The following is a 16123-nucleotide window of genomic DNA, read 5'->3' as shown; positions in this document are numbered from 1 at the left end:
TGTTTGTTTGTTTGTTTGTTTGTTCGTTCGTTCGTTCGTTCATTCATTCATTCATTCATTTATTGGATTTGTATGCCGCCCCTCTCCGGAGACTCGGGGCGGCTAACAGCTATAACAAGACAGTGTACAATAATAATCCAATACTAAAAATGATTAAAAACCCATTAATATAAAAGCCAAACATACATACAGACATAGAAACATAGAAACATAGAAGTCTGATGGCAGAAAAAGACCTCATGATCCACCTAGTCTGCCCTTATACTACGGTATTTTCTGTATTTTATTTAACCCTTTAATATATTTAAATGTTTCGATCATGTCCCCCCTTTTCCTTCTGTCCTCCAGACTATACAGATTAAGTTCATTAAGTCTTTCCTGATACGTTTTATGCTTAAGACCATACCATGCATAAAATTGTAAAGGCCTAGGGGGAAAGAGTACTGTATCTCAATTCCCCCATGCCTGGCGGCAGAGGTGGGTTTTAAGTAGCTTACGAAAGGCAAGGAGGGTGGGGGCAATTCTAATTTCTGGGGGGAGTTGGTTAACCTATTTTAAACCTCATTTCTCTATTTTTTTAAATGTTTTCTTAAAAAGCAAACAGCTGGTCATCTAACACAGGGCTCTTCAACTGAAGTTCACAACTTTTAAAAGTTGCCAACTTTGGAGAGCCCTGATCTAAGGAGTCAATGGACTTTTCCCCCACCCAGTGTCTCCTCCATCACTACTACTTCTTTACTTCCTCTTTTATTGCTGCTGGTGTTGAAGGATCCTGCCTCCACCATTTCTCAGAATCAGAGTCCATATTTATTTACTCATCATCTGGAATCCAAGACCCAATAAACAAACATACCTGGGATAGGAAGAGAAGGGGAAGAGAGAAAGAAGATTTATGAGGCACAGAGGGAAAACTTTTAGAGTTCTGTGTAAATCTCTTGTGTTTGGCTTTACCCATTGTAGCTACTCTCCTGTACTCATTCACTGACTCTATTTTCTGCTTTCTGATCCATAGGAGTTTCTGATTCTTTGAGTATATATTTTTTTAAATTTTTCTCCACCTTAAAAGCAAACATACAATACATAACAAAACATACACCTTCAATGAATAACAATATGTTTGTGAAGTCTCTTGTATAAAAATTAGTAAAATATCCTAAATCACATTTCAAATCAGTGATTATACAGTTTGTCTAAGAAAAAAACCTAAAAGAAAACTTTATATAAACAATCTAAAATATATTGCTCAAAAAATAAAGGGGACACTCAAATAGCACATCCTAGATCGGAATGAATGAAATATTCTCATTGAATACTTTGTTCTGTACAAAGTTTAATGTGGACAACAGCATGTGAAAATGATTGTCAATCAGTGTTGCTTCCTAAGTGGACAGTTTGATTTCACAGAAGTTTGATTTACTTGGAGTTATATTGTGTTGTTTAAGTGCTCCATTTATTTTTTAGAGCAGTGTATAATTTCAATAGCTAATTTTAATCTGAAAAACGCCGACAGACTAAGCCATTTTTCTTCATTTTTCAATTCTAATAATCATTTTCTTAGTTCTTCAATTCTATTTCAAGCAATATTCTAGTTTACACTTAAGTATATGTCACATATTTGTCTATTGCTGCCTCCTTTCCTCTCTGTCAATCAGGTTCTCTCAATCGCATTTCTCATTCCTTTATCTCTTTCACATTAAGTATTTTATCCATTTTTTTATTTTCAATCCACTCATAGAGTCTGTTTCTTGAGCAGCTGAAGTCATCAGACCTGGTCTCCCATAAACCCTGATGACCACCGAATGGTAGGCTAAAGAGATCCCCAAAATTCTCAGTTGATTTTTGTTTTATTGTCATTAGTCTTGGATAGCCATCTGTACCACTTCTCCCAGGCCTTGTAGAACTCAGATTCGTTCTTATTTTGTATTTCCATTGTCATTTTGGATAGTTCAGCACATTCCATAATTTTACTAATAATAGTTAAAGTTGTTGGGATGTTTTTTTCTTTCCATTGTTGGGCATAAGTTAGTCCTTACTCGGCACCAAAGGAAAAAAATAAATACAACAACAAAAATGACAAAAACCATAGACCAAATACAAACTAGATCTTCTGTCTGAGTTCAATTCCTCTGATATCTATCTATAATCTACTAACAATGTAACATTCAACCATCCTCAATATACACACCCACAACCATAACATTATAATTTAAAAATATGGGGAAGGTTTGGTAGGGAAGGTTTGCCTATTTGCTGATGACTCTAAAGTGTGCAATAGGGTTGATATTCCTGGAGGGGTCTGTAATATGGTAAATGATTTAGCTTTACTAGATAAATGGTCAAAGCAATAGAAACTGCAGTTTAATGTTTCCAAATGTAAAATAATGCACTTGGGGAAAAGGAATCCTCAATCTGAGTACAGTATTGCATTGGCAGTTCTGTGTTAGCATAAACTTCAGAAGAGAAGGATTTAGGGGTAGTGATTTCTGACAGTCTCAAAATGGGTGAGCAGTGTGGTCGGGCAGTAGGAAAAGCAAGTAGGATGCTTGGCTGCATAGCTAGAGGTATAACAAGCAGGAAGAGGGAGATTGTGGTCCCCTTATATAGAGCGCTGGTGAGACCACATTTGGAATACTGTGTTCAGTTCTGGAGACCTCACCTACAAAAAGATATTGACAAAATTGAGCGGGTCCGAAGACGGGCTACAAGAATGGTGGAAGGTCTTAAGCATAAAACGTATCAGGAAAGACTTAATGAACTCAATCTGTATAGTCTGGAGGACAGAAGGGAAAGGGGGGACATGATTGAAACATTTAAATATGTTAAAGGGTTAAATAAGGTTCAGGAGGGAAGTGTTTTTAATAGGAAAGTGAACACAAGAACAAGGGGACACAATCTGAAGTTAGTTGGGGGAAAGATCAAAAGCAACGTGAGAAAATATTATTTGACTGAAAGAGTAGTAGATCCTTGGAACAAACTTCCAGCAGATGTGGTTGGTAAATCCACAGTAACTGAATTTAAACATGCCTGGGATAAACATATATCCATTTTAAGATAAAATACAGGAAATAGTATAAGAGCAGACTAGATGGATCATGAGGTCTTTTTCTGCCGTCAGTCTTCTATGTTTCTATGATTCTATGTCGTTAAACGACATATGCCTGCTATACCGTAGATATCACCCCTTCCCCTTTCCCCACCAAATCCTATCTTATCTTATCTAAGCATACTAATATATTGCTAAGTAAATCTATAGATACGAAACCATAAAACGTTAAAAATTTAAGTACAACATGAAAATGTACAGTTAAATGTTTAAAACTGATATATAAGTTAAATATCTTATGCTGAAATATGTCTATTGTTCTGTATCGCCCTTACTTTTTGCATCCCTATTCCCCCCCTTTTTTTCTTTTTCTCCTTTTCTTAAAAAACCAATAAACTATATTTTTAATAAGAGATACCCAAAATTCTCAAGTAATCATTGGGATCTAGCTCAGGTTGCCAAATCTTGTTTTCAGACACATCTCTTGAATTGGAGCAGCTCAAATAATGGCTGGTCACCAAGTCCTCTCCAACCTCAACCTTAGCTGAAGGACTCCAGGTAAGAAGAAGAAGGGACGAGGAAGAGAAGGAACCAGAGGCAGGGAAGAGAGGAAGAAGAAGGGGGGGGGGATTCTGCTTTCAAGAAAGCCAGGTCTTCAGAAAGATATGGTATAATGCAGGATATGGTACGACTGCAATTAATGTGATTTTTTTTTTTACACTATTTTATTGTTGTAAGCTGCCCAGAGTCCTTCGGGGGAGTGGGCGGCATACAAATTTAATTATTAAATAAATAATATATAATAAGATTTATGCTGATTCTTTGGGCACCTACAGAAGGATGTTATGGGGGGGGGGGGCAGCAGTTCCTGCCAAGAGTTAGCCATTAGTTGGCATATGTGGTATGAATGGATCCAAAATAGAAACAAATATAACGATATAGGGTGTCAGTGTATTTAAAAATTAAAAATTTACACAATATAGAGTTGAACAATAGAGATAGGCAAATCAAGCACCTATAAGTATAGCTATTTCTTTACTAGTTAGAATAAGAGATATTTACATTTACTGTTTATCTATCTATCTATCTATTTATCTATCTATCTATCTATCTATCTATCTATCTATCTATCTATCTATCTATCTATCTATCTATCTATCTATCTATCTATCTATCTATCTATCTATCTATCTATCTATCTATCTATCTATCTATCTATCTATCTATCTATCTATCTATCTATCTATCTATCCACCTAGCTACCTACCTAGCTACCTGCCTGCCTGCCTGCCTACCTACCTACCTACAGTATTGCACCCCTCTCTTTCTTGTCTTATTTACTACAGATGTATCTAAATATTTATTATCTACTGAATATGTAGCACAATGAATTGTAAACTTAAAATGTAATGGACATGGGTTATGATCTGTAAACAACTATGAGATCTATTCTTTTTATTCCATGAAAATTAATAAACATTAAAAGAGAGAGACTTAGCTGGAGTGGGGTGGGGTGGCTCCTATAACTTAGCCATGGGGGCATAGCTCTCCTGGAGGAACCCAAAGGGCGAGAGCCTCGCCCCTTTCAACCCGGCCTTCCAAACCTCCCCAAGGGGCTCATTTCCTAGGATCGCCCCCTCGACTCAAAGGGGGGAGCGGTTCGGGCAAAGGGCTTGGGAAGAGAAGGGGGAAAAAAGGGGTCCGGGCCGAGAGAGCAGCTGCCAAGCGCAAAGGATGCGCTGCCAGGCGCGGGGCTCTCCAAGCGCGCAAGGCTAGAGCCCAGCTGGGGCTGCGCGCAAGGCAAAGGCGACCGGGCCCCTTTCTGGCGAACGAGCGAGCGAGCGGGCGGAGCAGCGCCGCTCGAGCCTCCGCGATGCCGCCGCCTTCCTCTCCCGAAAGCGCCTTCGCCGCCCTGGCGTCGGTTCCAACCAGTTTGGACCGGCTGCTTGCCTGCCAGCCGGCCGGCCGGCGGCTCCACGGACTGCAGAAAGGGAGCCCCGCGGACGCCCGTCACAGCCAGGCTCCCCAAAGGCCGGAGGGCGCACCGGGCAGGGCGCACCGAGCAGGTAAATGGAAGGAGGGGAGGGGGCGAGCCTGCCTCCCGGCTTCTTGGTCTCGGCCCCCGGGAGCTCCGAGAAGCCGAGGCAGGCGGGGACTGATGGAGAGCCGGGCGCAGCTTTTGCCCCCGCGGACTGGGAGGGTTGCAAAGAGACCCGGGCGGCTTGCCGGGGGAAAGGGCGCCCCGCTGTTTAACGGAGCGGAGGTTGGGGGGGGGGGGAGGCCGCCGCGTTCCAGGCTTGGTGCGTGTCGACCGTGGCAACCGGGCGGGGGAGTGTGAGCTTTGTAGTCCGAGGCATTGGCCAGGAGGAGGGGAAACTGACTTTGACAGCAGCTGCTGGGCTGCAGGGAGGCTTGGTTCTGAGTAAACATGCTAATGGCTGGAGGGGAGGAGGGGAGAGAGGGAGAGGAAGAAAAAAGGAGAGAGAGAGGAGAGGAGAGAGAGGGGGGAAAGAAGAGAATGAGAGAGGAGAGAGAGGAGAGGAAAGAAAAGAGAAGGAGGGAGGGAGAGAAGAGATGAGAATGAGAGAGAGGAAGAAGAGAAAAGATGAAGGAGAGAGAGAGGAAGGAGAGAGGAGAGGAGAGGAAAAGGAGGGAGAGAGAAAGAAGAGATGAGGAGAAAGAGGAAAGAGAGAGGAGAAGGAGAGAAGTGGGAAGAGAAGAGGAAGGAGAGAGGACAGAAAGGAGAGGAAAGAGAGCGCGCGCGAGAGAGTGATAGAAAGAAGAAATGGTAGAGAAGAGAGAGAGGAAGAAGAGAGACGAGGAAGGAGAGGAGAGGGAGGGGAGAGAGAGGAAGAAGAGAGGAAGTAGAGAGGAGAGGGGAGGGAGGGAGAGATGAATAAAGGAGAGAGGAGTGGAGAAAGGGAGGGAGAGAGAGGAAGAAGAGAGGAGAGGGGAGGGAGGGAGGAAAAAGAGAGGAGAGGAGAAAGAGGGAGGGAGAGAAAGGAAGAGAAGATGGAGAGAGGAGAGGAAAGAGGGGGAGAGAGAAGGGGAAGAAGAGAGGAGAGGAAGGAGAGAGGAGAGAGGATAGAGAGGAAGGAGGGGGAGAGAGGGAGCGCGCGAGGCTGAGGCTGGCCCTTCAGTCCCAACTTCTCGCCCGGAGATACTTTTCTACCCGCGCTGCCTCTCTTAAAGCCCATCATGCACGGCGGCGGCGGCAGAAGGGGGCCCCTCCGGGCGGCCGAAGGGGAGAGGGAGAGAGAGAGAGACCTTGCCGTCTCTCCCACCTGGCCTGGGCGACCGGACGGAGACCTCGCCCTCCAAGAACACACCGAATCCCACGCCTTGTTTTGGAGCCCGGCATGTGACACCAAGCCGTCCTTGTGGTTTTGGGAGCCTGCTTTTGTGGTTTGGCGCTTGTGTGTGAACACATCCACGGGGGCCGTCGCGAGGGAGCCTGCGGTTCGGGTCAGTGCAGAAATCCTTGAACCAAGCAGCTTTTGGGGAGAGGGGAGGGGTGGGTGCAGGAGTCTTTCCTCTTTTTCCCTTCCTCCTTCTCAGTTCAGGTGCTGGACTACTTTCAGGAGGAAACCCTCCTCCAGCCCCTTGGTTACTAAGCCAACAAGCAAAAGCCAATTGATTGGCCTTAGTAACCCAGCCCCTGCTTCTCAATTATTTTCTGTTACACCCCCCCTTAGGAATAAGTAAACATTTTGCACCCCCTCTCACTCTCCAATTTGGGCCCCAATGGAATTTTAGTGTTAATATTTATTATTTTACTTATTATCAGCTGCGAGCAAACTATTGGCTGGGGAAGGCTGCTCTACCCACTTACCTGGGATCAAGTCACATTGAACTCAGTGGAGCCTGTTTTAGGTTAGGCAGGAATAGGCTACCGTGGTGATGGCCAGCGATGGGCTATGAGCCGGAATGCTCATGCCCTCATCACCTCGAGGTTCGACTACTGTAACACTCTCTACATGGGGCTACCTTTGAAAAGTGTTCGGAAACTTCAGATCGTGCAGAATGCAGCTGCGAGAGCAATCATGGGTTTCCCCAAATATGCCCATGTTACACCAACACTCCGCAGTCTGCATTGGTTGCCGATCAATTTCCGGTCACAATTCAAAGTGTTGGTTATGACCTATAAAGCCCTTCATGGCATCGGACCAGGGTATCTCCGAGACCGCCTTATGCTGCACGAATCCCAGCGACCGGTTAGGTCCCACAGAGTTGGCCTTCTCCGGGTCCCGTCAACTAAACAATGTCGGTTGGCGGGCCCCAGGGGAAGAGCCTTTTCTGTGGTGGCCCCGACTCTCTGGAAACAGCTCCCCCCCCAGAGATTAGAACTGCCCCTACCCTCCTTGCCTTTCGCAAACTCCTTAAAACCCACCTTTGTCGTCAGGCATGGGGGAACTGGGATATCTCCCCCGGGCCTATATAATTTATGTATGGTATGTTTGTAGATATGTCTGCTTAAAAATGTTTTTTTTAAACTATTTTAAATTTTAAATTGTAAATTATTAGATTTGTCAGGAACTGTTTTTATTGTATTGTGAGCTGCCCCGAGTCTACGGAGAGGGGTGGCATACAAATCTAATAAATAAATAAATAAATAAATAAATAAATAAATAAAATAAAATAAATGCTAAATTGTGCCTGCCACCACGGCTTGTAAGTTCCTGCGGGACTAGCACGATTTTGCTGCTGCACCTCTGGAGATAGCAAAACCATGCAGGGAACTGCAGGTTAAACCTCACCAAAACCTCCACAGGTGCAGCAGCAAAATTGTGCTGATCCCGCAAGAACTTATGAGCCGTGGCAGTGAGTGCAATTTAGCGTTCCGGCTTGTAGCCCAAAACTGGTTAGGGCTCTCTTTTGACAAAGGGACAGGCCAGCTTTTATTTATTTTATCTATACTGCTTAAAAAAATAAAATAAAGGGAACACTTAAACAACACAATATAACTCCCAGTAAATCAAACTTCTGTGGAATCGAACTGTCCACTTAGGAAGCAACACTGACTGACAATCAATTTCACCTGCTGTTGTGCACATTTAACTTTGTACAGAACAAAGTATTCAAGGAGAATATTTCATTTATTCGGATCTAGGATGTGTTATTTGAGTTTTTCCCTTTATTTTTTTTGAGCAGTGGATTTATTAGAGTTGGAAGGGACCTTGTAGGTCATCTAGTCCAACCCCTGATCAAGCAGGAGACCCTATACCAATTCGGAAACATGGCAGTCTAATCTCCCCTTGAAAGTCTCAAGTGTTGGAAAAGTTTTATAGAAGGTATCTAGCACCATCTAGATTGGCAAAAATATACCCAAATACAAATTTGACTTGTTGGAAATGCAAAAAAGATGTAGATACCTTCTTCCACATGTGCTGGTTATGCCCAAAAGCTAAAAGTTACTGGAAAAAGGTTTATGACTGGTTGCAACAGATCACAGGAAAGAAAATAGCATACATTCCTGAATTGATTTTATTCAAAATAACTAAAAAAAAAAAGGAACCACCAAAAGATATATAATATTTATCACTACACATCATTACGGCAGCAAGAATTACCTATGCTCAATATTGGAAAGATGAAAATATTCCATTGGAAAACATATTGATTGAGAAAATATGCAGATATGTAGAAATGGAGAAACTGACAATAGAACTAAAAGACTCGGATTATTACAATGTTTGGACTAAATGGTACATTTGGATTTTAAAAAAGAGACAGAGAAAGACTGAAAGACAATGTGAGAAAAAAAAAAAGACCCGGAAATGGGTAATGGGAAATGGGTCTAGCAAATGTTTTGTATGCTCTAGTTATCAGTATAATATTGAGGAGAAGAAGCTACGCAGGATTAGATTAATAACTCTTAGTGCGTTTTTGGCAATGTTGTTACAATGGGCTCTGGAACTTAGGTCATTAGATATGAGTACTCCATGGTCCTTGACAGAGTGAGGGTCATCTAAAAGGTCGCGTCCACCAAGCTTGTATTTTGTGTTCTAATTCTTTTTGCTGATGTGTATGTCAGATCATTTGTTGATTTGGATTTTTATAGAGATAATTAGATAGCACATATCGAGTGGGGTGCAACATTTTTACCCAGAGGAAGGAAGGACTATTTTTATTTATTTTATTTTATTTATTTTATTTTATTTTATTTTATTTTATTTTATTTTATTTTATTTTATTTTATTTTATTTTATTTTATTTTATTTTATTTTATTTTATTTTATTTTATTTTATTTTATTTTATTTTATTTTATTTTATTTTATTTTATTTTATTTTATTTTATTTTATTTTATTTTATTTTATTTTATTTTATTTTATTTTATTTTATTTTATTTTATTTTATTTTATTTTATTTTATTTTATTTTATTTTATTTTATTTTATTTTATTTTATTTTATTTTATTTTATTTTATTTTATTTTATTTCATTTCATTTCATTTCATTTCATTTCATTTCATTTCATTTCATTTCATTTCATTTCATTTGTTTTGTCACAAACGTATTGGTGGTATACCAAGATATAATATTTATATACAAGATACTAGTAAAAGAGAAACATTAGGACAGGGGACAGAAGGCACTCTGGTCCCTTTAACTCAGGGGTCTCCAACCTTGGCCACTTGAAGACTTATGGACTTCAACTCCCAGAATTCTTCAGCCGGCAAAGCTGAGGAATTCTGGAAGCAAAGCTGGCTGAGGAATTCTGGGAGTTAAAGTCCACAAGTCTTCAAGTGGCCAAAGTTGGAGACCCCTGCTTTAACTGACCTCTTAGGAATCAGGATTGGTCAACAGTGGATAGTCTAAGGGTAAAGTTTTGGGGATTAGGTGATGATACTACAGAGTCTGGTAGTGAGTTCCATGCATCAACTACTCGGTTACTAAAGTCGTATTTCCTTCAGTCGAGTTTAGAGCGGTTTACTTTAAGTTTGTATCTCTTGTGTGCTCGTGTGTTGTTGTGGTTGAAGCTGAAGTAGTTATTGACAGGAAGGATGTTGTAGCAGACGATTTTATAGGCTATGCTTAGGTCGTGTTTAAGGCGACGTACTTCTAAGCTTTCTAAACCTAGGGTGGCTCCGGTGATCCCCTCCTGAAAACAAAATTCTTTGCTGTTGCTCCACCTCTCTCTATGCAAAAACAAAATGTTCCATCAGTTAAGAAGGAAGCAATCTTGAGGACAAGAGGAAGCACAGAGCCCTTCAATCTGCAACATAAACACTTATGATAACCTGGCAAAAAAAAACATCTGCAGGAAGCATCAACAAGGAAAACCCCCTTGGACAACCAAGAGCACAGCAATTCAACCCTGAGTCACATCTACTGGAGGTGGAAAGAAGTTTCTTCCGGGCTCGAGGCACAATGTTTGTGTTCATATGCATGTGAGACAAAGTCGACTGAGGTGGCTTGAGGCAATTGTCACAGGGAGGACTTGATAAGAAGACTCTCCTCTTTTTTTTGGTTTGTGCAGCTCAAATGCAGCCGGTTGCAAAAGAGGACTTGGAGCCTAAGGCAAACCTGTCTTCCTTTTGGTCTCCCATTGCAACTTTGCAGAAGCAGCCACCGCAAATCCTGGAAACAGCTGCAGGTGGGTGCAACTCAACGCCCGAGGCTGCCAGAATCCCCTTTGGGTCTTCCGAAGAATCGTTTAAACCCTTTGGAAGTTCTTCAGGAATCTTTAGCATTCATATGTGCCTCCACCGTCAGGGGAGACCCAGTTTCTGAACTTCTGGACCCAGATGTTTCAGCGGAACAACTCAAGTAGAAAGCGGGTCAGAATATAAGGTGGCGAGGCTACTCCTGTAACCCTAACCTGGTGAGGTCCTTTCCCACATTTTATTTTTATTTATTTATTTATTTATTCTTTGTCCAATATACAATACATATGAAAGAGAATAGACATTAAGTAATATATATAAAGATAGGAAGTAAAAAAGAAGAGAAGTAGATGGGAAGGAGAGAATATATATGATATAAGGGGTAAGGAAAGACAATTGGACAGGGGACGACAGGCACATCAGTGCACTTATGTACGCCCCTTACTGGCCTCTTAGGAACCTTGAGAGGTCAATCGTGGAGAAGTCTAAGGGAGAAATGTTGGGGGTTGGGAGTTGACACTATTGAGTCCGGTAATGAGTTCCACGCTTCGACAACTCAATTGTTAAAGCCATATTTTTTACAGTCAAGTTTGGAGCGGTTAATATTAAGTTTGAAGCTGTTGCGTGCTCTTGTGTTGTTGCAGTTGAAGCTGAAGTAGTAGTTGACCGGAAGGACTCCGCAGCGTTTGATCTTGTGAGCAATACTTAAATCGTGTTTTAGGCACCGTAGTTCTAAGCTTTCTAGACCCAGGATTGTTAGTCTATTTCGAGTGGAGGAGTGAAGGGCTCTTCTGGTGAAATATCTTTGGACGTTTTCGAGAGTGTTGATGTCTGAGATGTGGTGTGGGTTCTAGACAGATGAGCTGTATTCGAGAATGGGTCTGGCATGGTTGGAAGGAGAAAAACATTGATACTGCCTATCTAAGATTCCTAACTCATCTTGGAATCTGCTTTAGTATATTATCTCCCTTTGTACGTAAATATTTCTTCCCTAGGTTTTTTTTTTTTAATAAATGCTATCTCTAACTAAGAATATCTTATGTTGTGATATAATAATCAGATCAGATTAAATATTGAGGAATTATACAATTAAATATTATATACTATTATATTATTATATCGTATAAAGAATTGTTAGATAAATTATAAGATAAGTAAGGATTTAGTAAATAAGATATGTTATATGGACAAATAGATGGAAAAAATGGATAATGGAATGAGTTAGAAATGTAAATATTTACAATACAGTGTTCCCTCGATTTTCGCGGGTTCGAACTTTGCGGATAGCCTATACCACGGTTTTTCAAAAAATATTAATTAAAAAATGCTTCGTGGTTTTTTTCCTATACAATGGTTTTTCCCACCCAATGAGGTCATTGCCAAACGAATAATTTTTGCAAATAAATAACAAAAAAAAAAATTATTGTTAATAAATAATTATGTTTATAAATATCAGGATCACTAAGTGCCTTATTCAATGGTGAGTACTAGTAATCATGGTGAGTAAATGGTTGTTAAGGGAATGGGAAATGGTAATTTAGGGGTTTAAAGTGTTAAGGGAAGGCTTGTGATACTGTCCATAGCCAAAAATGGTGTATTTCTGAATCTCTACTTCGCGGAAATTCATCTTTTGCGGGCGGTCTCGGAACGCATCCCCCGTGGAAATCGAGGTAACACTGTATATGTATATCAAATTTTGTACTGATCTTTAGCTATACTTAAGATTCTTATGATTCTTATGATTCTTATGATTCTTATGATTCTTATGATTCTTATGATTCTTATTCTTATTCTTATTCTTATTCTTATTCTTATTCTTATTCTTATTCTTATTCTTATTCTTATTCTTATTCTTATTCTTATTCTTATTCTTATTCTTATTCTTATTCTTATTCTTATTCTTATTCTTATTCTTATTCTTATGTCAGAAAACGAGATCACTATGCTGGATTTCGTATTTCATCACCAGTCGGGCGCTTCCCAAGCACCTAGGACTGCGTGATGTAGCGGCGAATTATGTTTGCCGATCCCAGTAAAGCAGCCTCTTGCAATTGACAGATGGAGATTTTGTCAATTCCGATGGTTTTCAAATGTCCGCTGAGATCCTTTGGCAATGCGCCCAGCGTGCCAAGGACCACTGGGACCACTTTCACTGGCTTATGCCAGAGTCGTTGCAGCTCGATTTTTAGATCTTCGTATTTCACTAATTTCTCTAGTTGCTTCTCCTCAATTCTGCTGTCTCCTGGGATGTTGATGATGATGATGATGATGATGATGATGATTAATAATAATAATAATAATTAGATTTACCAACGTGGTTGGTAAATCCACAGTAACTGAATTTAAACATGCCTGGGATAAACATATATCCATCCTAAGATAAAATACAGAAAATAGTATAAGGGCAGACTAGATGGACCATGAGGTCTTTTTCTGCCGTCAATCTTCTATGTTTCTATGTTTCTATGTTTCTAGATTTGTATTCCACCCTTCTTCGAAGACTCGGAGCAATAGCAGTTAGATTTATATACCACTTCACAGTGCATTACAGCCCTCTCTAAGCAGTTTACAGAATCAGCACATTGCCCCCCAAAACAATCTGGGTCCACATTTACCCGCCCCAGAAGGATGGAAGGCTGAGTCAACCTTGAGCCTGGTGGGATTTGAACTACTGAAGGACAGCTAGCAGTTAGCTGAAGATGCCTGCAATGCTGAACTCTAACCACTGCACCACCCAGGCTCTAGGGTGGAAGATAGGAAGTTGGATTCCCAAGATTATATGTTTGTATGTTATGTCATGTTAGGTTTTTGTGTGTATAAAAGGAAAAGATTAGAAAAGAAAAATATTCTGACTTGGTGATGTGTCCTAGTGGCTTGACCATACCTCTGTGCTTCAGCTAATTGGAGCAAAATAATACCCTGTTTTCCCGAAAATAAGACGTACCCCGAAAGTTTATGTTTATGTTTATTTAGATTTGTATGCCACCCCTCTCCGCAGACTCGGGGCGGCTCACAACAAAGTGAAAAAACAGTAAGGCATGTCAGAGGTTTTGCAGAATTTGCTAATATAAGGCACCCCCCGAAAATAAGGCGTAGTCAAGTTTACATACGATACGGTGGAAAAACATACGGTACCATTCAAAGCTGTTCATAGCGGTACCGTAATAATGTGGCATCCCCTGCTGGCCCCTTCCATCACTTTGTACCATCCAGTACAGCAGACACCATCTGCTGCTGTCTCACCGCCATTACAGTCTCCACTACAGTGCGTACACTGTAGGTCCTCTGGTGGCCAGAAGCTGCAACAGCGGGAGTACACTGTTGTACCATATAAGTGCCGTCGTTTGTGTGTGTGGGTGCCATACTGACAGGTACCGTACCGTAATTAGTGTACCATACGGCAGTGTTCCCTCTATTTTTTTTGGGGGGGGGGCGGAAAAGTATAGTGTCTGAGCGGCAGTCCCTTTGGGACTGGGCGGCACAGAAATAATAAATAAATGAATGAATGAATGAATGAATGAATGAATGAATAAATAAACAAACAAACAAACAAACAAACAAACAAAAAAACCCCACCCTGTTTTGCCGCAGAGAATTTCAAAATAAAATACTGTACTGTGTGTCTATAACAGTGAGCTCATAATAGGGCAACTCAATCAATATCAAAATGCCACTTAAATAGTTGAGCTAGTTTCAAACTAGATTTTGATTTTCTTTCTCTCTTCCTTACTCCCATTCTTTTTCTTTCTCTTTTCCTTCCTCTCTTTTTTCTATCTGTTTCTCTCTCTTCCTCTCTCTCTCCTTCCCTCTCACTCTTTCCCTCTCGGCTTCTGGGCAGGTTTGAAAAACTCTGAGTTGATGATGATTTTTTAGTGAGCGATTGCTCACTGCTCAGCTTAGAGGGAACTATGCCGTATGGTACACTTTCTTTGGGGGTGTCAGCTTTTCTGCCTGTGAATTTGTCTTATTTGAAAAATATAAGGCACCCCCCGAGAATAAGACGTAGCACAACTTTTGGAGCAAAAATTAATATAAGACAGTGTCTTATTTTCAGGGAAACGCGGTATTTCAATGAATGAAAGGTCAGCTTTTAAGCATTATTATTTTCTTCGTGCGGAATGTCATGCATGGCTCTAGATATCCCAGTATAATACACAGCTGCAGTACAGGGGAGGAAATTTTGCCCCAGAGCTAAGGAGGTATAAAAGGACAACTTTATCGACCTTTACAATCTCTCTGGAAAGAAGCACGCAGGTAAAGCAGGTTATTCAGCCAGAGAGGAGATTTTGGAAGTAACCGTCTTGGATTGTTGCAAATTAAGAGTGTAGAGCTTTTTGATAGAGGACATGAATGTTTGCTGTAAGGACAGAAGTGGCAGGACAACTTATTTCTATCTTGCAGCAAGTTTAGTTTAGTTTAGTTTATTTAGATTTGTATGCCACCGCTCTCCGAAGACTCGGGGCGGCTAACAGCAATAAAGAAAACAATGTAACAAATCTAATATTAAAAAGGAATCTAAAAATCCCCAATTTAAGAGACCAATCATACCAACAAGCATACCATGTATAATTTCTATAAGCCTAGGGGGAAGGGAGAAAAATTTTTCAATTCCCCCATGCCTGACGACAGAGGTGGGTTTTAAGGAGCTTGCAAAAGGCAAGGAGGGTGGGGGCAACTCTGATATCTGGGGGGAGCTGGTTCCAGAGGGTCGGGGCCACCACAGAGAAGGCTCTTCTCCTGGGTCCCACCAAATGACATTGCTTAGTCGACGGGACCCGGAGAAGGCCAACTCTGTGGGACCTAACCGGTCGCTGGGATTCGTGCGGCAGAAAGCGATCCCGGAGATATTCTGGTCCGGTGCCATGAAGGGCTTTATAGGTCATAACCAACACTTTGAATTGTGACCAGAAATTGATCAGCAAACAATGCAGACTGCGGAGTGTTGGTGTAACATGGGCATACTTTGGAAAGCCCATGATTGCTCTCGCAGCTGCATTCTGCACGATCTGAAGTTTCCGAACACTTTTCAAAGGTAGCCCCATGTTAACTTCCAAGTTAATTTAAGCAGTAATCCAAAGTCCTTCTCCAGGAATGTATTTCCTTCACCAAAAGGAAGAATAAAGACTGGGCACCCAGCTTCCTTAAGGAGGGGGAGCTCGGACTTTTAACACATTTGAAGAGTTTGCACTTTCCCCTTGAAACTCTGTTAATTTCTAGCTAGCTGCCTCGTGAAAACCAGGATCTGGCAGTGTAGAAGGGCAAATTCTCCGGGCAACAACTGTGGGGTCAAAAGGGTAAAGTCATCTTAGATGGTCTGACCCACCTCAGTGCCCATACACATCCCTGAGTCAAAATTAGCTGCAGAAAAATCCAAGAGCTTCAAGTTTTCTGTTTTCTAGTGGGTAGCATTTCACAAAGAAATAAATGGAACCGGGGTAGGTTCTACTTACCGTATTTTTCAGAATTCAACCA

General features: G+C 41.2%; 1 protein-coding gene across 7 annotated transcripts in view; it reads left to right on the top strand.

Moving 5' to 3' along the window:
• Positions 1-16123, top strand: part of SLC16A9 (solute carrier family 16 member 9) — a 36872-nt gene that overhangs the window by 5357 nt on the left and 15392 nt on the right. For 3 of the 7 annotated variants that reach the window (XM_070752062.1, XM_070752061.1, XM_070752060.1), the window contains one exon: positions 3519-3601. The exons of 1 other annotated variant lie outside the window; for it this stretch is intronic. The gene's annotated coding sequence lies outside the window, so the exon portion shown is untranslated. Of the gene's footprint in view, positions 1-1735; positions 1803-3518; positions 3602-4963; positions 5110-10524; positions 10870-16123 lie in introns of those variants that run through there. 3 more of the 7 variants (XM_070752063.1, XM_070752065.1, XM_070752066.1) reach the window with 3 other exon arrangements.

The sequence above is a fragment of the Erythrolamprus reginae genome, chromosome 5 (genome assembly GCF_031021105.1).
Source record: "Erythrolamprus reginae isolate rEryReg1 chromosome 5, rEryReg1.hap1, whole genome shotgun sequence".
Classification (NCBI taxonomy): Eukaryota; Metazoa; Chordata; class Lepidosauria; order Squamata; family Dipsadidae; genus Erythrolamprus; species Erythrolamprus reginae.
Note: the sequence above shows the minus strand (reverse complement) of the source record. Positions and strands in the feature narration are given on the sequence as shown.